The sequence below is a fragment of the Podarcis muralis genome, chromosome 9 (assembly GCF_964188315.1).
Source record: "Podarcis muralis chromosome 9, rPodMur119.hap1.1, whole genome shotgun sequence".
Classification (NCBI taxonomy): Eukaryota; Metazoa; Chordata; class Lepidosauria; order Squamata; family Lacertidae; genus Podarcis; species Podarcis muralis.
Window position 1 is genome coordinate 29,703,330 of NC_135663.1, and position 21,544 is coordinate 29,724,873.

Here is a 21,544-nt window from a genome sequence, read left to right on the forward strand (position 1 = left end):
TACAAAGTGTCTTTGTTCTCTCAAAAGTGTTTTTGTTTAGAATTGCATCCAATCTCCTAACTTTGAACCTTCATAGACATCGAGGGTGATAGCTTGTTAGCCCTCCCTGAATTGAGTGCCCTTTTCCGTAAGACAGAAACAGAAATTTACCAGCAAGAATGTCCATTTCTTGGCTTCCATCATCCGTAATACCTCTGGCATCTATTTGTAATGGCAGGCTAGAACAGAAGAAGCTGTTACAACCCCAGGGAACTCTGTGATTGTTTCACAACAGGAAGTAATGTGTGTGTAGCTGAAGAATTGGATTGCTTTAGCTCCTGCTGGGTGAGATCTGAGTGTCAAACACATTAGCTGGGATGCCTAGAGCATAAGGGCTGAGAATGAAGTGATAGTTTGTGGTTTGTGATAGCACCCTGGTGTTTCTGACAGCTCATCCCAGCAGTGTGCAGCAGTTGCATCCTCAAGTGCCCTATTTGCATGAGAATGACAGGATGTGATTGGACAAATGAAGATTAATGAGAGAGTGTAGTGTCAGTGTGCTATATTGTCTTTAGATTCATGGTGCTCTTTGTTTCATTACCAGTGAGAAACTTCAGTGTAGCATGGAACAGAAACTGGGGGGAATATAGTGAATGAAAAATATGACCAGAGTTTAGATCTGGTTTCATTTAAAACCAAACCATATTCATCCTGAAATAAAATGCAAAATATATGTACTTGCATGTAAAACAGTGGATATCCACATCAGACTGTGTCCATGCATCCAAGCTTCATAGATTAGGGGCATCATGTTGGTTTTTCTGTCATCTGCATAGCAGAATAGACTCCTCTAGAATCAGGGTAGTGCTGTGCACATGCTAGTAGCATTATCAAAAAAAATTCTCACAGTGTACTGTACCTACATTTTGGGGAAATTCTTCCTTAGTGTCTGCTTTGGTATTAATTTGTTGAACCAGGAGTTGAAAATTCTCATTCTGCTGCCCTGTCAATTGGATCAAATATAGAAAGGTTGCTTCTTCTAGTTGGTTCAAAGGAAAGTTGTTGCCTCTTATTATGGTATGAAATTTAATATTCCAGTAAAGGTAAAGGGACCCCTGACCGTTAGGTCCAGTCGCAGATGACTGGGGTTGCAGTGCTCATCTTGCTTTATTGGCCGACGGAGTCATGTGGCCAGCATGACTAAGTCTCTTCTGGCAAACCAGAACAGCGCACGGGAACGCCGTTTACCTTCCCACCGGAGCACTACCTATTTATCTACTTGCACTTTGACGTGCTTTCGAACTGTTAGGTTGGCAGGAGCAGGGACCGAGCAACAGGAACTCATCCCGTTGCGGGGATTTGAACCGCCGACCTTCCAATCGGCAAGCCCTAGGCTCTGTGGTTTAGACCACAGCACCACCCGCATACATATTCCAGTATGTGTTGTATTTAGCTTGCTTTTAAATCCTAAGAGATATTCTGTGAAAAGATAAATGAAATGTTACAACACATTTAAATCTCAAGGGTTAATTACATCAGCTTATCAACTGCTGCTAGTTAATTTCTCATTCATATTTGAGTTAAAATTTCTTTGCGGTAAATGGCTGAATTCAAACAGGCTAAAATATTGGTATTTGTAACACTTCTGAATGATGGAGTGTTCTGAGTAATTGAAGTCACCAGCTGGGACCATTATGTTTTCATGTCTATTTATTCCTCTTTCTCTTGGAACCAGTATAGTAACAACAATCTTCATTATTGGCATGTTTAAAAATATTGGTTATTAAAGGTGTGCATACAATACAAACCGTACCACTAGATGGAAGCAGGAGAAGCAACTTCCAATATCACATAAGTGAATGGTTCTTGTCTTGGAGTGTATTTTAAATTTCTTTATACTCTGTACCCATAACAAATGTTTCTAAATCATTTTTTTTAACCAACACAATTTTTTTTTGAAAAAGTTCAAGATCAAAGCTACACCTCACATCCTCTCTGCAGAGGCCATTCACAGGTGGGAAATGAAATTAAAAACCTCTCTCTGAAAAAGACCTGTTAGATTTTACTTGGAAGACTCTTATCTGGTGCTGATCCAATGTCCAAAAGACAGTGGAGCTGTGTTAGTGGAGTTTAGTGTTAATTAAAAGTAGTTTAGTTTTGATGAAAAATAAAAAGTGAGTGATTTGGCAGAATCAGTAACAAGTTTTTAAGTTTTTGCCTCCAGCGAAAAAGCAGTCTTTCCTTTTGAGAAACATCAAAGTTCTGCCCGTCTGGAGGCTTATGAAAGAAATTCAAATATTCAAGTTTTATGGGTGAACTAGTAAAGGGAAAGGGAAAGAATTTCAATACATAAGTTATCTGGCAACATGTTGAAGTTGTCATAAATCAGGTAATCTGAAGCTGTAAACATGTTCAGCATTTGTTTCGTCTGGAACAAATTGTGGTTATTGTATGATGCTCATTTATGTATTTCTATTGGGTTTTTCCGTCTTGCATCTGATTGGTAAATGCAGTATTAAGTGCTGTTGGTTGCAGGACAATTTTATCATCAGATTTGCATGAGATGTGAGGAATAATTTATTTTTTATAATTTTTTGTCATGGTAGTGGTCCTGTAAGTTGAATATAGCAATGAAATTAGCTTCACAGCAGAGCTATAGACTGAATATGCCCATGCCACTCCTGAATAAAAAACATATTAATATGAACCTCCCAGGCAGACCCATAAAGAAATTGTTTCACTCCCTTTTCACTCCTTTAGTCATGAGAGTGACTTTTAGAAGGTATCCTTGTGACCGCAAAGCAATGTTGGGAGAATTTGAAGTAACATGTGTAACACTTAAACTAAGTGTTTGACAGAGAATAGGAGTGACACACTACTGTTCTAAGAGTGTGCAGTTTGGATTTGTATACCATTATGATTGGTAATTCATTGTGATACCCATCTGTGTGAGCTGTCTGTTGGCTGCCACCTGCTTTCTGCCTTCAAACTTCTGTGTCGTGCAACAGCGTTGTAAAATGGCGCCACTAACTGCATGTGACAGTGGTGATTGTTTCTGCCACAGTATCTTCACCTCATTGTTGCAGTGCTGCACTGTACGTGGCTTATGATGTTAGTGGGACGCCACAGGCTATGTGATAAGCTTGTGAAGTTAGGGTCTGAGGACCTTTGTCTTTTCCCTGAAGTGATGGCTTCCTTTTTTTGGTAATACATCTCACCCTTTTGAGTACAGTGGTACCTCAGGTTACATACACTTCAGGTTACAGACTCCGCTAACCCAGAAATAGTGCTTCAGGTTAAGAACTTTGCTTCAGGATGAGAACAGAAATTGGGCTCTGGCGGCGTGGCAGCAGCAGGAGGCCCCATTAGCTAAAGTGGTGCTTCAGGTTAAGAACAGTTTCAGGTTAAGAACGGACCTCCAGAACGAATTAAGTACTTAACCCGAGGTAACACTGTATTTGGTAATTTTCATCTAAGGAATTTAGAGCTGGAAGTTTGTTATAATGTGTCTGTGTGCATCACAACTTTCAGCACAAAGAGCAGTACATCATTCCTTCTAATTGCAGTGTTGTTGTTTCTGAAGAATCAGAGGTCATTGTTGTGTTTAAAAGTATTATGCACTTCACAAAGTCTAAGAATCTTGCCTATCAAGGTTCTTACTGGGTTGTTGTTGTTTTTAAGTACTAAATATTTTTCTCATATTCTTATTTAGTATTAGTTTCCTTTATGTTTATTGGCTTGCTTTTTAAATAAAATCAGCCTGGCTTTATTTGAATGTCAGAAAACTAGTTTATAATGTTTTAGAAACCCTGTTAAACTTAGACTCGGTATGTGTGTGTGTGTGTGTAAACAACAGAAATTCATTGATTCTGACATGACCTCTGAATTAAAATATTTTCACATGGCACTAAAAACTGAGCAAATATCACAACCTTGATGCTACCACTGTGGGGGATGTGGCTCATGTCACCATCCATCAGTAGGGCTGATGGAGGGGGGAACGTGGAACAGGGCCTTTGTAAATTACCTCTGTGAGGAGTCAGGTTCATACTAGAAACTGGTGTGTGAGGTAATCAGGTCTTTGACAGTTAAGGTCTTAAATAGCAAAATCAGCACCTGTTTTTGAACTGGGATTGGAAGCTTTCCAGGAACAATGAGGGCCAGCATCTTGATAGACTAAGAATAGTCTAATTGAATAATAGGGAAGAGTTAAGGCAGGTTTTAGACAATTCCTTAATTTAAATAAGGAGTGTGCTAGGAGACAAGAAATATTATTGGTTGTGATATGGCCCCACTGAACTCTGTCAGCACTGTGTTATTGACATCAGCAACAATTTTGCCTGTAGGGTGTTCCTTATTTATTGATTGTATGCTGACATTCATAAAGGTGTCTGAATTGTTTCCAGTGGAATTTTCAGGGTGCTTTCTTTAAGCATAGTAAATAAATATTTCCAGGTGTGCAGAAGTAACCCCCCCCTCCAACCCTTCAATTGCGAAGGTACAGAGAGTGTGGTAAATCAGCCTTGAGGCTGCTGAGTTGTTGTCTACCCCCGCTCCCCCCCTTCTTTGTGGTGACAGTTGAAGAGCACAGTGACTTTTTCACTTTAGATTTATTATCTGCCAGACAAAACAAGGTGGTAGAAGAACTTGTTGGGCTGCATTTGTAAGCTTTCACAGCCATACCATAAGACTTGGATAAATGTGGCTGCTTTTCTCCATAAAAGCATATACAGATAAATGAATTTATTTGTGAGTGAGATTATATGAAATTAAATTCAAGTACAGTGGTACCTCGGGTTAAGTACTTAATTCGTTCCGGAGGTCCGTACTTAACCTGAAACTGTTCTTAACCTGAAGCACCACTTTAGCTAATGGGGCCTCCTGCTGCTGCCTGAAGCAAAGTTCTTATCCTGAAGCAAAGTTCTTAACCTGAAGCACTATTTCTAGGTTAGTGGAGTGTGTAACCTGAAGCATATGTAACCTGAAGCGTATGTAACCTGAAATGTATGTAACCCGAGGTACCACTGTATAGTAAAACAGAGCAGAAAGCACCTCTCACAGCAACATATTAATGTACTTTTCAGATAAATGCTTACGTATAAAATATTTTGTTGCAGTCTACATAAAGCTTTCTGAAAAGGCCTATTGATTTATGTTGCTTCTAAGCCTTCTAAGGTGACTGGATGCAAAGTGTCACGAGACATTTACACTATTAATAGTTGTACAAAAGAAGGAATTTTATTAGGTGGAGCTGGTTATGTGGGAGTCAATGAACCTGATGAAATCTGCCTCTTTTAGTCCTACTTTTCTCTGATTCTGGTGACTTTGCTAAAAGTGTGGGCAACCCACAAGACTCCAGATGACAGACAACAACTCCCATCAGCCCCAGCCAGCATAGGATGATTGGAGTTAGATGATGCGAATTGTAGTCCCCCAACATCTGTGGGCTACAGCTTTCCAATCTCTGCTCCACTATGAATTTCTGTTTGAGATACCAGGCTGTTCCTAGGAGAACAAGTTCTTCCATCTGGAGCAGTGCAAAGGCAAAATAGTGATGTCAGAATGTACTTGTATTGATTTTGCTTTATCTTCTGCTGCTCGCTACTCAGCAGTGAAATAGGAATTCAAGTCTCAATGAGGATGTGAGTGCATACAGGGAATTCTATGACAAAGAAAGGTTGCCTTTGCTAACAGGTGAATTTCACCTTTATTTACAAGCATTTTAAAAAACTGTTCGAGCCTTTAAACAGTTGGAACAGAGGTAGGGAGCTATTATTCCAGTATAATTCCAGCAGCAACGTAAGTTCTCCCATTGCTATCCATCTGCTGATGGCTCATGGCTGAATTGGCTCTGTCTTTTTTCCTCCTCCTGAGAGACCCTTCCTTTTGAAGAGACTAGCAACAAAATGAGTGCTTCTGTGTAGACTCTGGGTTCCCCACCAGGTCTTCTACCACCCTTGCTAATTAGCTGGCATCATCATCAGTTAGTTATATGCCACCTTTCTTACTGTAAACAATTCTCAAGGCGGCTCACAACTTCAAAAGTTTATGTTCATGTTTCAAGTTTATATTCACTAGCATAATAACATTTACCCAGGAATAAACAGTAGTGTAATGGAAACATCTCATATTGATAAATATACACTAAATTAAACAATCCAGTAATAATTCGTAAGGGACACGGGTGGCGCTGTGGGTAAAACCTCAGCGCCTAGGACTTGCCGATCGTCAGGTCAGCGGTTCGAATCCCCGCGGCGGGGTGCGCTCCCGTTGCTCGGTCCCAGCACCTGCCAACCTAGCAGTTCGAAAGCACCCCCGGGTGCAAGTAGATAAATAGGGACCGCTTACTAGCGGGAAGGTAAACGGCATTTCCGTGTGCTGCGCTGGCTCACCAGATACAGCTTGTCATGCTGGCCACGTGACCCGGAAGTGTCTGCGGACAGCGCTGGCCCCCGGCCTCTTTAAGTGAGATGGGCGCACAACCCTAGAGTCAGACACGACTGGCCCGTACGGGCAGGGGTACCTTTACCTTTACTAATAATTCGTAAGAAGGACTGAAAATAAAAATAATAGAACATAATGCAGATAAGCAGCAAGTTATGATATGCTGCAAGAAGAATAAAGCAGAGGAGGAAATATGTCAGAAGAGTTGTGTTCCTTGCAAATATGCGAGAAATAATTCATGAAATTTGCAGGTGCACGTACTGTATGAAGTTTTTTGGGACCCTATTGCACTTTGGATGCTTTAAACAGCTGTAAGGCAAAACTTGCAGTTTAGCTGTGCATTGACCTTCTTTGCATACTTTTACTTAAGGGGAGAAAATGGAGAACATGCATTTATCAAGGTCTCAGGCTGCCTTAGGACTGCTGTGGGTTCTTCCATGTCCTCAGCTGGACTGGAGGTCTGCACAAGGTCTCACACCTTTTCCTCAGAGGAGGTCTCCCTGAGACACTAGCTGGGCAAATCCTGAAACAGATTCAGTTTTTCAGTGCAAGCTTTCTTTACTTTACTTTGAATTAAGAGGGATCTTAAATGCCTGTTGTTGTGGTTGTTAATTTATTTCTATACCTCCCTTTATCAAAAGATCTACTACATTGAGAACACATTTTACAGAGCATCATAATAAAAACATAATAAAAAGCACAATAACAAGACAGCATAATAAAATAACGATAATAACAGCCCTCCAAGCTTTAACAGGCCATAGATTATTTAATAGCAAAAGGCCTGTGTAAAGAGGAATGTTTTTGCCTGGCGCCTAAAGACATTTAATGATGGTACCAGGTGAGCCTCTCTGGGGACAGCATTCCACAGTTGGGAATCCACCACAGAAAAGGCCTGTTCTTGTATTGCCATCTAAGCCTATACCATAACAACTGGGGAGACTATAGAAATTGTCACCAGGAACCCCTCTAACATGGTTAGAATACTTGTGAAAACAAAGTGTTGTGAAGAATAATAATATATTAAAATTGTAAGTTACTTGGACACATAACCTTTGAATGCTTGTTTCAAGAGGCTGACTTGGTGAATACAGGGCTGGTTTTTGTTGTTTTTACACATATAGCAGATGTTGGAATAATAAAATCATCTCATGTGATCAAATGGGGGAAATGCTTGGAATAGATATTGGAGAAGAGGGTTGGAAGATAATACGGTCTGGCACCCAAAACAAAGCTCTCTGTATAAGTGTAAATTAATCTGTAATCTGTAGCTCACATGAGAACAGTTAAGTAGTTCAGCAGTTGAATGGTCTAGGCTGGAGAGCTGATCACCACCTGCTCTCTCCCAAGGTCAACTCCTGAAAAATGTTTACATGGCAGAGGTCAGCTGACACGCGTATAGCAGCTAAGGATGGTTCCAAACCAAGGTCCTATGAGTGCTCATGGCAGGCAAGTGTTGCTCTAAGGCAAACCTAGCCAAGATAGGTTGACTCCCCAATCTCAGGTTAGTCCCTCAACCAGCTGTACTTCTGTCTTAAGTGGATTATATTATCTTCCTCTCTACGATAGTGTAGAGATTAATAGTTTTATCTTGCTATAAAACCCTGTTGCCAGGCGTGGCAAAAAAAGGCATTTTATTCACATTGCAAAGTAGTAATAGTTTACCATGTTCCTCTGATGCTCAAAAACATTAGGAGCTATCAGTGGCTTTTGACTGTTCCTTTGCCAGATGCGGGGCACGAACAGGAAGGTTTAAGGAAGCAATTTGTCCCTTGAGCCTTTTTTCAGATGAAGTGCTCAGCAGCACCAGTACATGTTCTGTGGAAGTCTACAGAGTAAGAAGAGGTAGCTTCAGCCAGTTGGTGAGGCAAGCCTTATTCCATTACTTAACAAGCCAGCACGTGGGCTATGTAAGCAAGAACACACGCCAGGGTGTGTGTTCATCAGTCAACACGCGAGGTGTGCGTAATTGGCAAGCACACACCCTGGAACATGTTACTGCACTTATAAAAATGGCCATTTAACTTTTATTAAAAGCGTGTAGATACAAAGTGTGCCTAGTTCTCAGAATGCTAACTTCTTCAAACAACGTTGTGTAGCTTAGTTGCATTTCATCTCAAAGAATTTTTCTGTTGCACTTATGCAGAAACATTTTGTTGGCAAGCAACTTTTTCGTTTCCGAATGCTTTTCCATCTCAAATCATACCCTTGGGGTGAAAAAGGGTCTTAGTACCCCAAGTGATCTTGAAGGACAGTTGTAACACCATGAAAAGCAAACATTGATGCTGTAGCACATGTTTCTAAGTGAGAGGGCCCCATAACTGCAGCGAAGGAGGTAAGCCGCAGGCTTTCATTTATTTGTACAGTAGTCTTTTGCCAGTATCTGTGGGCCTATATAGCTTAAACCAGTTTATTTTTAACAGAAAATAGCTACAAAGAAATACTAGTTAAGACATGTTTGTACTAATGGCTGAAACTGGAATTTAGGCAGACTGTGATGTTTGGCCTGTCCCCCCCCCCCCACGCCACCCCCTTTCCTGTTTTTCTTAAAAAAAGAGTCTGGGAAAGACATGAAACAGAAATTATTATTGTTAATATTTACAAAATGTTTCATTGAGGGGAAAGCAAGTAGCAGAATACAATTCTGTGGCACTTAAACATGGTCTTCCCTATTCAACAGTTTTGTTCTACTCTATGTGAAATGTTAAGTGATAAAATGTGGGCTTTTTTGCTTCAGTTACCACTGATGGTAATTACAGAAAGGACATACCATTCTGGTGTTTTGGGCATCGAAGCAGTTCTCAAAGTATCAGCAGGTGGCAGTCAAGCCAAGCTTCAGTTTAAGCAGCTAGAGTTTAGAAGTTTAGGAGATACCGTGCATATAGAAATTCTGAGAGATACTATGTCAGGTAAGGCAGATGGGGATCTTTGTTGGGTCGAAACACATTGGGCTTTGTAAGCTGATACATGCATATACTTTTACGTTGGAGGAGAGGAAATTTGGCTCCTATCTAGCTACGAATACAGAATGCTTTGCTCTTTAGAGTAATGCAATTTTAAGGCAGTTCTTGGTTGAGCTGTAGAAGTATGGAGCTCCATTGCCGATTCTTTCTGCTTGAGAATAAAATGGCCTTAGGTGTGTCTGTGGGAGACATGGAGCTTTAAAAGCTGTACATGGAGTCAGAGGAGACCTTCAGTGCTACATCCTGGTAGACATTTCTGTTTGGGCATAATCCCGATCCGGTAAACAAAGGATATAAACAATATGGTGCCCTCCAGATGGGGAAGGGCCATAGCTCAGTGGTAGAGCATCTGCTTTGCATGCAGAAGGTCCCAGGTTCAATCCCTGGCATGTCTAGAAGGGACTAGGAGATATTCTTGCCTGGTACCACGGACACTCACTGCAAGTCTGTGCAAACAGTACTGATCCAGGTGGACCAGTGGTCTGACTTGGAACTAGGCAGCTTTCTACATTCCTATGTTCAGATGTTTTAGATTCCAACTCCCATCGGCCTTGACTTGTATGATTTGTGTGCTTGCAAGACATAAACTCAGCACTGACAGCAGCTTATGGTTTATGCAAGCATTCTCCCCAGGAATATGCTTGAAAGAAGTGGGAAACCTACGTAATATATCTGAAGAGTTGAAGTACCACAAAAATTCATTGATGCAAATTCACCTTGTCATATTTATTTTGCTCTTTTGTAAAATGCAAAACAAATAGTGGTATAGTAGTCCACTGGGGTCCTGATATTGTGGTTTTCTGTCTGAGGTCTTGATATCAAATGCTGCTTTCTAAGTTAACCACGGTAGTCAAAGAAGCTTCTTGGTTTTTTTTTCCTGTTCTGGAAATTACTCCTGTCAGAAGCAACACCATCTCAAGCTTGCTCTCAAACTGTTTGCTAGTCCTTCTGCTCAGCAGACTTCCATTCTGCTAGCTGGGTCATGTACGCTACTTAAAATGAAAAAAACTGTGGGAAATACTGTAGATTTTCCTCATGAGTCAAGGTATTTACTGCGCATGTTTCATCTCATTATACCTTAAGGGGTTAACGTTATGCATATTAAACTAACAGCACAGTTTACACTAAGAGTTATTTAACATGTATTACTGTACTTCCTGTTTTGTGTTCACAATAAAAGGTTTCTAAAGAGCTGCCTTTGTGTAAATACTTCACTTACATTCTAGGCAAGTATATTCACGTCTTGAGCTAAACACGAATAGAGTGATGTTTGGAACACTGCTAAAGAAGGAAATCTTTGTGCTTCATAAATGATACCCTTGAAACTTTATAAGAATATGATTTGGAAATGACATTTGTATATTTGTTTTCTCTTCTTTTATTACGCTGGTTTGAAAGTGGCGGGGGGAGTGGGGTGGAGGGAAGAAAATGTTTACTGTTCATCAGTCATTTTTGTCCACATTTTGAAAAGAATTGACTGTATTTTTGTAACATACCTGTGAATTTTAAATTGAATATGTGCATTAAAAATGTAAAAAGTGCTCTAAACAATTGTCTTAAGGGGTTTAAAAAATGTTTGGCATCTATTTTAATGCAGCATTATTATTATCCCCTTCCATTGAAAAAGAGGATGTATCATTTTGACCACTGTTTCTTAGATTAGAGTGATTAAACAAGCTAGTGAGTCAAGTATGCACACAGCATCAACAATCTTATTTTTTAGCACAGCACATGCATTCATCAGTCAATTTTATTTGTTCAGTTCTCCACTCTTCATCATGGCACCTCCTGAGGTGACTTATGATCACTGCTTGACAACAAAGCTAAACAAAACAATACAAAACAAATAAGAATACTGACCCAGCAAAATATCAGAGCAAATCATTATGGTGTAGCTGAGTATTGGGGATGGGCTACAACCTTATCATCCTTGATCACTGGCTATGCTGACTGGGGCTGGGAGTTGGGAGTCCAAGTGTAAGGCTACAGGTTTCCACCCCTGGTTTCACCAAGCTAGTGTAGTTCAAAAGCCTGGTGAGATAAAAATGGTATTTTCCTGGAGCTTGAAAGACATGAGATTTAGTGCTAGGCAAGCCTTCCTGGGGAGAGCGTGTTACAAATGGAGGCACTTTCTTTGGGTGAAGGAACTCAAAGAAGGCCCTTGAAAGACAAGTTTAACATTTTGGCGAGTTCATGTAGCAATTGAAAGTCTTTTCATGCCTATGATGGTACAGTCTGCTGCACCGGCCTTTGTGCTTTATCAAAAATTGTTCTGTTTTCAACAGATTTTTCTTCCGTATGACAAACATAACTCGTGCTGTGTACTGGCCTAGTCTCATGTACTAAGTATGTTGGTAATGTCAATAATCCAACGTAGAGGCTTTTCGTTAGGCCCCCAGCAGCTACAACACATTGCATTTTTCTCTCCCTTTTAGCTGATAGCTCTGGCTTTGGCTGTACCACCGATACATGACAGGTTATTTCTATTATTCAGTGAAATTCAACCACAGCACCTAGATGGCCATAGGGAGCCTCTTCCTAAGATAGGGGTGGCCACTGTGGTGCCCTGCAGCTGGGGTTGACTCCAACTCCCATCAGCCCCAGCCAGTAATGGCCCATGGTCACGAGTGGTGGAAACTGTAGCCCACAACATCTAACCTGTCCTCAGGTATCCAACACTGAACAGCCAGTGTTAGTTGAATGTTAATTTTGTATCCTCTCTGTTTAAAAAGCAAGGAACAAATAAAACCTCAGTGGGGAATCTCAGCTATTCACCAGATACAATCCCCAGCTTGGCAGCTTCCTCACTGTGAACTGACATATGTAACCAATATAATATGATCAGACAGAGCCTCTGCATACGTGCAGGCTATAAACCTCTTTTTAAGCTCTGTGTTTTAAACTAAAAAGTCACGTCTAAATTGTGTTGATAGAACCTTTCAGAATAGCTGTCGGGCGTCGGGTGAGTTGAGAGTTTTATTTTGATATAGGTAAGACAAAGAACATAGAAGAGTAGAGTTGGAAGGGATCACAAGGGTCATCTAGTCCCACCCCCTGGGATGCAGGAATCTTTTGCCCAACATGGGACTTGAACTCTTGATCCTGAGATGCTCTACTGACTGAGCTATTCCAGCTCATCCAGATGTTAATGCCTTTTAAAAAACATTCTTGGTTTTAAAAGAACATCCTTAGCTTTAGAGACTTACTTGCTTTCGATGGGCATTAGTTTTATTGTACTCTGAGCAAAACGTAAATTGAATCATTGAAATTATCCATAGCCTCTTTTGTCATTTTGGAAGAAAAGTATAAATTACTTCCTCTAAAGATAATAAACATTTCATTTATGGGAGCTGTCTAAACGTAACTGTTTCCTAGAATGAGGTTAGCTGGAGAAGGCTAACGATAAATGGCTGCAAGATAAATGAGGAATGTGCTTGGAATTCATTGACTTAATTAGTTACTTAAATCAATCTTTGTTTTCGTATAAAAGTGCGCCTGCAAGTTTACTTTTATGTGTCTAAAATACCCATGGTATTTTATGGTAAACATATTGTTATGCTCACCCCAATTTTGAAGAAGAGAGAGGTTTCAGGAGCCCTAGCAGATACACTGGAAGTAGCTCTCCAAAGTTTCAGGCAGGTGGTTAAACCTGCGACCCTTTGATTGCAAAACTGGTGAACCAGCCCTGAGCTATGATATAGATTCCTTAACTCAGCTGTTACCCAGCTTGGATTTTGGCTTGTCTTTAGACTGTTCCTATATGTCTTGCTGGGACGCGGGTGGTGCTGTGGTCTAAACCACTGAGCCTTGAGCTTACCAGTTGGAAGGTCGGCGGTTCGAATCCCCACGATGGGGTGAGCTCCTGTTGCTCGGTCCCTGCTCCTGCCAACTTAGCAGTTTAAAAGCACGTCAAAGTGCAAGTAGATAAATAGGTACTGCTCCGGCGGGAAGGTAAATGGCGTTTCCGTGCGCTGCTCTGGTTTCGCCAGAAGCGGCTTAGTCATGCTGACCACATGACCCAGAAAAACTGTGGACAAACGCCGGCTCCTTCGGCCATTAAAGCGAGATGAGCGCCGCAACCCCAGAGTCCTTTGCAACTGGACTTAACTGTCAGGGCTCCTTTACCTTTACCTTTTAGATGTCTTGCTAACTTTGGCCTCTAGCTATGGGCCTGTTCATTGGCCTGTTCTTCCTCTGAAAATTTTATTCTGATTATTGATGGCATACTGCCCATGATTAATGGTGGAGATTTGTGCCCCCTCTAAATTTGCCCGATCACCTTTGCTCCAAGGCCTAGAAACTTTGTTGAATATCATTTGATGCACTATTTCTACTCCCTTGGCTGCAACACAACACCTGCAGCCCTTAGCCCAACTCTGTACCCCCTTTTTCAGTACCTTGCTTAGCTATTTTACTTCCTGCCTTGTATCTGGGACCACAGAAGTCCAGCACTTGCAATTTCTCATGCTATCCTATGCCACTGTGAAAACATACTAGCAGAGAGAAATTTGCATCTTAGTAGCAATGTGTAATGAACGATTTATATTATGGAAATATTGAACTTTTATTACAAATATTTTATAGATTTAATTGTTCTATCTCTGTAAAAGCTGATGAAAACTTTTTTCCTGTTAGATATCATCTGCTTCATTTGAGCACAATAGGGCAGCGGAACTGGGGGAGGAGAACAAAATATGGGTTGGACATCTTTCAGCTGGCAGAGCAGATTATCAATGAGCACTACAGCTGCACTATTTGAAATGTCTTTAAATTTGGCATACTTCCGTTTCCTTATTCATTTTCTTTCTTTCCTGACTGTTACAATAATAGTTTCTTGTTTCCGTTGAACAAAACTAGCAGTTAGTGGTCAGTTAGATATCAGTTAAGCACAGGAATGTATTCATTATAAACAGGCACTTCCCAATCTAGACCAGGACTCAAGTGTCTTAGCCTTTCTTGCTCTAGTCTAGACAAATGTTGAGGTGAAAAGACTTGTTTTACAAGTAAAAGGCAATATGGGAAAATATTTTTATAGGAAATGTGCCTGAAATCTTCAAATCATTCCAGAGTGATATAAAGTTCAAGGTCGTTAAATTTAGCATGCTAGAGAGGATAAATGAACACATTTAGATTTATACCTGGTTTTAATATGAGGTGTGTGTGTTCTTTATTGTATTTTTAATTTTATGTGCCTCTCTCTGATACTACTTTGCAATGGGAAGCTGACAAATACTTTTAATAAAATACTTATTGTGCCTGTAGACTGGGAATGCTTGGGAGACATTAATCCCTTTGTTTTTGAAAGGTTGCTTTTTCCTGCATTGCCAATATTGCTATATCATATGAAGAATGAAACTGATAATTGACAAGTGCTCTAAAAATGCTTTGCTTTTTCATATTTTAGCTGTGGTTGTATCCATAGGTCAGCCTTTGGTCTTTGTTATATCTTCCATTCATCAATTGTGGGACATATCTTGGGCTTTCTCCCATCTGAAATGATGTCCCTGGTTTATTCTTTGCATTGTAGTCATACTGGTCCTCATCCAACACAGACAATGCTTAATTTCAAGAAAAGAGATGCTTGGTCCAGTCATGTCTGGAAATATCCTCTTTATATCTGAAAGTCCTTTGCCATTATCCCTGATGTGTGGAAACTCTCTGGTAGTTGCCCAGTGAGACAGGTGAACTCTACACCTGTGTAGAGGCACTTGTCTGTTTTTACCACACATGTTCCGGGACCGACATTGAAAACAGATGCCTGGGCTGAAGCTTGGCAAAATTAAGTACTGAGCACAGTGATGTATATACAGTTCCCAAGTAATGAATGAGTATAACTTTGCTGCAGGAAGCAGGGACACTGCTGTGGGAAAGCATCTGTTCATTGCTAGAAAGGAAAGATACACCAGGGTAGCTGTCTGCTTCTCTGAGGCAGAGCGCATGCTAAATAAGATACTGTATTTTTTAAATGAGAGTATATTTTTAAAAACGTGTGTTGAATTTTGTATCGATATAATAAAACAATTAAGTGCCTTCCTCCCCAAAAATGAAACATTGCATAAATATATGATATTATGGATAAAAGTACCAGAGCTCAAAGCAGTGTTGTGTGGATTATAAACAACAGAAAAGCAAGGCTCCAAGCATCTGACCAAGTAGTCAACTGGGGTTCACTCTTCAAAGCTCACACACCTTAATTGTCTGCCAAGGAGAGCCTTTAAACATCATCAGCCTCAAGTACGTGAGGTTTTCAGGACTTAGCTTCCCCTCAAGCCTGGCAGTTGCAAAAGGTTGGTAAGGCTCACTAAATAAAATAAAAAATAAAAATTAAAAATCCAAAACCGTGTGTTTTGAAAAGCCCTACCAAATTACTGTGGTACACAAGTGTAGATAACCTTGTATAGAAGTTCCTGAGCTCAATTCAGTATTGTGTAGATACTAAAAACATTTACTGTAGAGTTCGAAACGATCCCGAGGGTCCAGCCCCCTGCAATGCAGAAATCTCAGCTAAAATGTCAAAGACAGAGATTTTAAGCCTCTGCTTAAAATCCTCCAAGGAAGAAGAGTCCACAACCTCCACTGTTTCTTTTTCCAAATCATTTTTATTGGTTTTCATGTAAATACAAGAACAACATATAACTACAGTAACTTGTCCAGTGGTACATTCTTATTAAGTTCCATATGCAGTGCACAGTACACTAGCAATACATTTATTTGTGCGTTGTCAATTCAAGTACAGTGGTACCTCGGGTTACATAAGCTTCAGGTTACATACGCTTCAGGTTACACACTCCGCTAACCCAGAAATAGTGCTTTAGGTTAAGAACTTTGCTTCAGAATAAGAACAGAAATCATGCTCCGGCGGTGCGGCAGCAGCAGGAGGCCCCATTAGCTAAAGTGGTGCTTCAGGTTAAGAACAGTTTCAGGTTAAGAACAGACCTCCGGAACGAATTAAGTACTTAACCCAAGGTACCACTGTATCCTCTCCACAGAGATACTTGTGTTGTGGGTGGAATAAAAGTATCTTCTGTGTCCTGTTGAACAGCTCTTACTGTCAGAAAGTTTTTCCTAATGTTTTGTCAGAATCTCCTTTGGTTCGGGTCCTACCCTCCAGAGCAGGAGAGAACAAGCTTGCTCAGACTATCATTATATGTTCATTAATTTTGGAGTCATGAATGTGGCACAGACTTTTGGTACCTTCATGAACCTTTTCCTGAGAAAATTGTAATTTCATCTGTGGGTTTCACTAAGTGTTGCCCCACTTGCACAAGGAGAATTTTTGCCAGGACAAGTTTAATTTGGACTTTGATGGTTTTGTAATGCAAGAGATTCTGCTTCTTAAAAGGTTTAGGACTTATGTCTCAAATAGCAGGAAATATCCTTGCCCCAATATCCCTGCTTGGCAACTCCATTCCTCATAGAAACATTGCTAATAGTACTGTTTGCTCTCTAAAGGTACTCTTGATATCAACTAAAAATATAGAGCAGTATATGGTGCTCCTGTTCCGCTACATTGAGAGTCTTCCGTTGCAAAATGGAGCTTTCCCCTCCTTTTCCTGGCAGTCCCCATGTGCCCCCAAAATCTGCTCTAGAGATTTCGGAAAGCCTCTGGAGCAGAGCTGAGTGGGGGATGGAGAAGAGGAAACCCTAAACTTTCAGTGTTGTAGCTGCACCTCTCTGGAATCACGTTCCAATAGAAATTAGACAAGTGCATATCCATATTGCTTTTAGGTTGCAATTGAAAACTTACCCTTTTAAGTGGATTTTCCTTGGTGTGTATTATGTTATAATACATACTGAAATTGTGTAACTTGACATTTGTAGGATTTGGTGTGTTCACATTTTTTTCCTATTATACATATTGCTTTTAGAAACCTGTATTGTGCATGACTTTGGGAACATTTTTGTTTGGAGGCAGTTTATAAATGCTTCAATAAATTTCTGTTGCTGCATAATTCACAGAAATGAAAATAAGTTTTATTGATTGATTTGGAGCATTATTTATTTCAAATACAATTTGTCAGCTACATATTCGTGAGGCAGTTATCTCTCTTTGGTACCTGCTTTTGTTCTGCAAAAGGCATTTCACTAATCAGTATTTTCATCTCTGATGTCATCTCTGATGTCGGAAATGGATTAAAGGGGGGAACTTGTGGCAGAACAATGTGTGTATGTGTTCTCTTTGCATTAGAGGAACAGAGAGAATATTTGGTGCTAAGCGCTCGATTGATAGAATGTGGCACGGCTCCTTTAACCTCCTGCCAATCTTCATGACAGAAGACAATGTAAACGGTCTTCTCTGTGATGAGCATTTCATGGGAAGTCGTGCGTTTTAATTGAGTCAACGTTTCACATCTGTTCTGTGTCATGACAACTTCCTCACGGAACTCGGCTGAGGGGGAAAGAAAAGGGAGGAGGAATGAACTGCCTTACTTTTTCTGCAAGAGTGCCTAAGGGAATTACAAGCTGCAGTGATTTTAAAACAGATGCTAACGCCATGGCTTGATAACTTACCATAGTACAAAAGTGTTTTTACTTGCTGTTAAGCTTCTCAGTTGTCTTTGTCAAGGTCTGAAACCTGGGGCTAATTTCATGTATAGATTTACCTCAACAGGAGAGCTTGTAAATTATTCTTGTGGAATAAAAACAAAACAAAAAAACAAAACAAAAAACCCAATTTTGGTCTGAAATATGCACTTTTAAGAAGTATGCACTTTTAAGAAGTTCAGCGAATAGGTTTTCTGACTGTTTTGTTGTTCATGGATCTTTTCTGCAAATTAAAAAAATAAATAAATAAATATTTAATAATAATAATCAAAAATACATGTTTTTCATTATCACACAAGATTTCCATGTGCTTTGGGCCAGACAACTCATTCACATGTATTTTAATAGAGACGGCGGTCAGAAATCGTTGCAGCTTGTTCACATAGGCCGGGTTAACTTTAAATACCCTTGAAAAACTAAATTTTAACTTCTTATATTAATAAAGACTCACGTAAAGCAGAAAAATCAAGGCAATATATTTATTATAGCTCTTTAGCTGTAAACATCATCCCCTTGGGAATGTATCTTTTCCTAATCCCATGGAAAGTAAATGAACTTCTAAAGCAAGAACAATAAAGTACTTGCATTATTTTCAGTAGGACTGATGTTTCTAGATGTTGGTCATTTACTTGTATATTGTAGACTCTATATAAAAGAATAAAAATAAAACAGCCCCTTCTTACAGATTTATTATCTAACAGACACAGCACAAAAGGAAAGAGGGATGTGCAGGATGAACAAAACAAGCAAACTCAGGCACCAGTATATTACTGTCTCAATAATGAAAAGCTGTACAGTAATGGAGAAAGATCAGGTAGGCAAGGAGCAAACCGTCAATTGGAGTCTTAGCTGAGGGCCTTTCTTTCTCACCTTCTTATGCTCCTATCTTATAATATTTAATCAGGCAGTGTGTTATCAAATTAGAAAACACTGTAATGAGTGAAAGTAGCAATGGGATGTGAAGAAATTCAGCCCAAGAGGAATGAAATAGAAGTTGGAAAGAGTAATAGGAAGAGACTATAAATTAAAGACTATAAATTAAAATAAAAGTTTGTACATAATTAATATCTTGGCTTATGTGAATTCTAACCACTAGTTTTGCTCCTGCAACCTTGGAAAGTGAGTAAATGATATAGAATACGGGTTTTAAAAATTACAGTTGAATACAATGTTAGACAACTGCTAGCAAAGCAACATATTATGTATTTCCTATGTATGCTAGTTTTTTATTTTCCTGAACTTCTTAATTAGAGTAATTAATATATTGTACCACTATGTTGAAAATCCTGTCCAGCACAGGGCTGACTTTAGAACAGGTCTCCCATTGAGAATAATTGTTTAAAACAAAAAGTGGCGGGGAGGGGAAGGCAACCTAAATTATACCAACTTAGCCACTTTTGAAGTGGTAAGTGCTGCATTATTACAAAAGCTGCTTTGCTTTGCCTTTGTTCTGTCATTACCCAGGATGAGATTGTTGTTTTATAAACAGTGTGCAGTACTGGGTGCCAGATGAAAGCATAGCCAGGAGATTAGATTACATTATAAAGGGAAAGACACAGGAAGATGCATTGAGAATGGATCTGCTGCTAACCACCAGGTAATTATCAAGGTCCATAATTATAAAGGGGTAGCCTTCTTTCTCATGTCTGTTTTTAAATGATAGATGTGATTAAGAGCAGATTGGTTACCCCCACCCCCTGCATATAAACAGTCTGTTCTTTACTAGGTTTTGTAGCAAAAAGGTAAAGGTATTAAAGGCACTCCAAAATCATGATGTATTCCCAACAGCAAGCTAATTTCTAAGTAAAGTAGCTGTTATATAGGGCTGATGATGCCATTTTGTATTTTTTTGTGAGCTGTTATCTGATACCTACCAATTAGTATTTTTCAGCAATCGTCTTCTTTTAAATTAGAAATGCAGAAGTAGAAGCCCACCAAATCCCAATCCAACCCTTTTGTTCTCAGAAAATAAAAATCCCTTTCAGTGTCGATGGTTGGTTGAAACTTCCTTTCCTAAACTTCCTTCCTAAAGTCATCCTGTCTCTTGGTGGTTCTAGAACAGAGATGGGGAACTTGCAGTCCTGCAGATGTTTTTAGACTACATCTCCCATCATCCCTAACCATTGGTTCTGTGGACTGTTGCTGATGGGAGTCTGGCAATATCTGGATTCCCACAGATTCACCATCTCTGCTCCAGGTAATCACCAAGCAAGAGGTGCTTGGGAAGATTTGTGCTGCATCTCAGGAGCTCATTCTAGGTTTCCACTACGCAGGGGGACCCAACAACCCCTTGTATTGGCTGAAGGAACGCAAGCACAGCCAACATAATTACATCAATGCACGTACACCAGCACATACCCACATCTTTCATGTGCAGGTATAGGGTGGTATACAGATAAAATGAATGAATGAATGTCCAGTGCCTACAGAAGCCTCATTGAAATTCAGATTTGGGGAAGGAGGTTGTTTTCAAACAGACAGCTGCATGCATACACATGCGCACAGAGAAATAAATCCACTTTTTTCAATGAGGGTCAACATAGTGAAGTGAGTTGAGGGTTGAACTAATGAGAACCGTGTTCATTTCATTTTTTAATTTCACTTTTATTTTGTATACTGCCTTTCTGTATTACTATATGCAAGGCAGCTTACAAGCTGAAGAAACAACAAAGATCACACACACTTTATAACAATCTGATCCAATACAGAAAAAGTCATAATAAAAACATAACTTTAAAATAAACAACACATCAAGTAATAGTCAATAATCCATTACAATAGAATAGAATAGAATAGAATAGAATATCACACAATGAAATTAAATATCAGCGAAGAATAATTAAAAAGAAATTCACACTTAACAATTATAATAAATAATTACTAAACTATAATCAATATGTATTGTGACTTGCTATTATTTTTAAAGTACCACTATACATACAAAACCATGTAAAGGGATCAAATGTTCAAATTACAGCTGGTCTGTGAAACTCACCAGGTGACTTTGTGTAGTTCCTGCCTCTGAGCCAAATATACGTCACACAGATGAGGCAAGGATACAGTTAGAAGGAGAATTATATATGTTGCCTTGAGCAGTTAGGAAGAAAGGCATAATATAAATTTAATAGAGAAGTTTACTCTCTGGTAAGCGTGCCTCAGATTCATAGCTTTAATGGCAAAGAGGTCATCAAGTTATGGACTTGGTTTTTGCTTTTAGGTTCCCTATTCAGCTTGAATTGTTGAGGAGAAAGTAGGATGTGCCATAATGAAATTTCCACACTTCACAAGCTGAATCCTGCTGATCATGGACCTCCTATAATCTGTTTAAAGATGGCAGCTAATGGGGCCCTCATAAAATCTAGGCACCCTCTGCCCCCCTGTAATTTGAACAAACTTCTTATTAAAATGTGTTAAATTTCAAATTAGACTTCATCATCCTTTCTAAGATGCCTTTTCTGAGCATCTCAATACAGACAGTTAAAATTGTAAGCTGCTGCTTCCTCTGTGTTGTTCTTTATATTAACTATTGATTCCCCTCTTTCCGCCAATGTATGTTAAAGCATCTGTTTACGAAACTCGGCAAACTTTGCAACTGTGTAAATGGGTAAGGACAA

The 21,544-nt window shown here is 39.6% G+C and overlaps 1 protein-coding gene and 1 non-coding gene across 6 annotated transcripts in view; both read left to right on the forward strand.

Annotated features, from left to right (window-relative positions):
• AFG2A (AAA ATPase AFG2A) overlaps window positions 1–21,544 on the forward strand; it is a 148,668-nt gene that overhangs the window by 45,076 nt on the left and 82,048 nt on the right. The gene's annotated exons all lie outside the window — the stretch shown is intronic.
• Window positions 9,711–9,781, forward strand: TRNAA-UGC (transfer RNA alanine (anticodon UGC)). Its single transcript has one exon. It is a non-coding gene; the product is annotated as a tRNA-Ala (tRNA).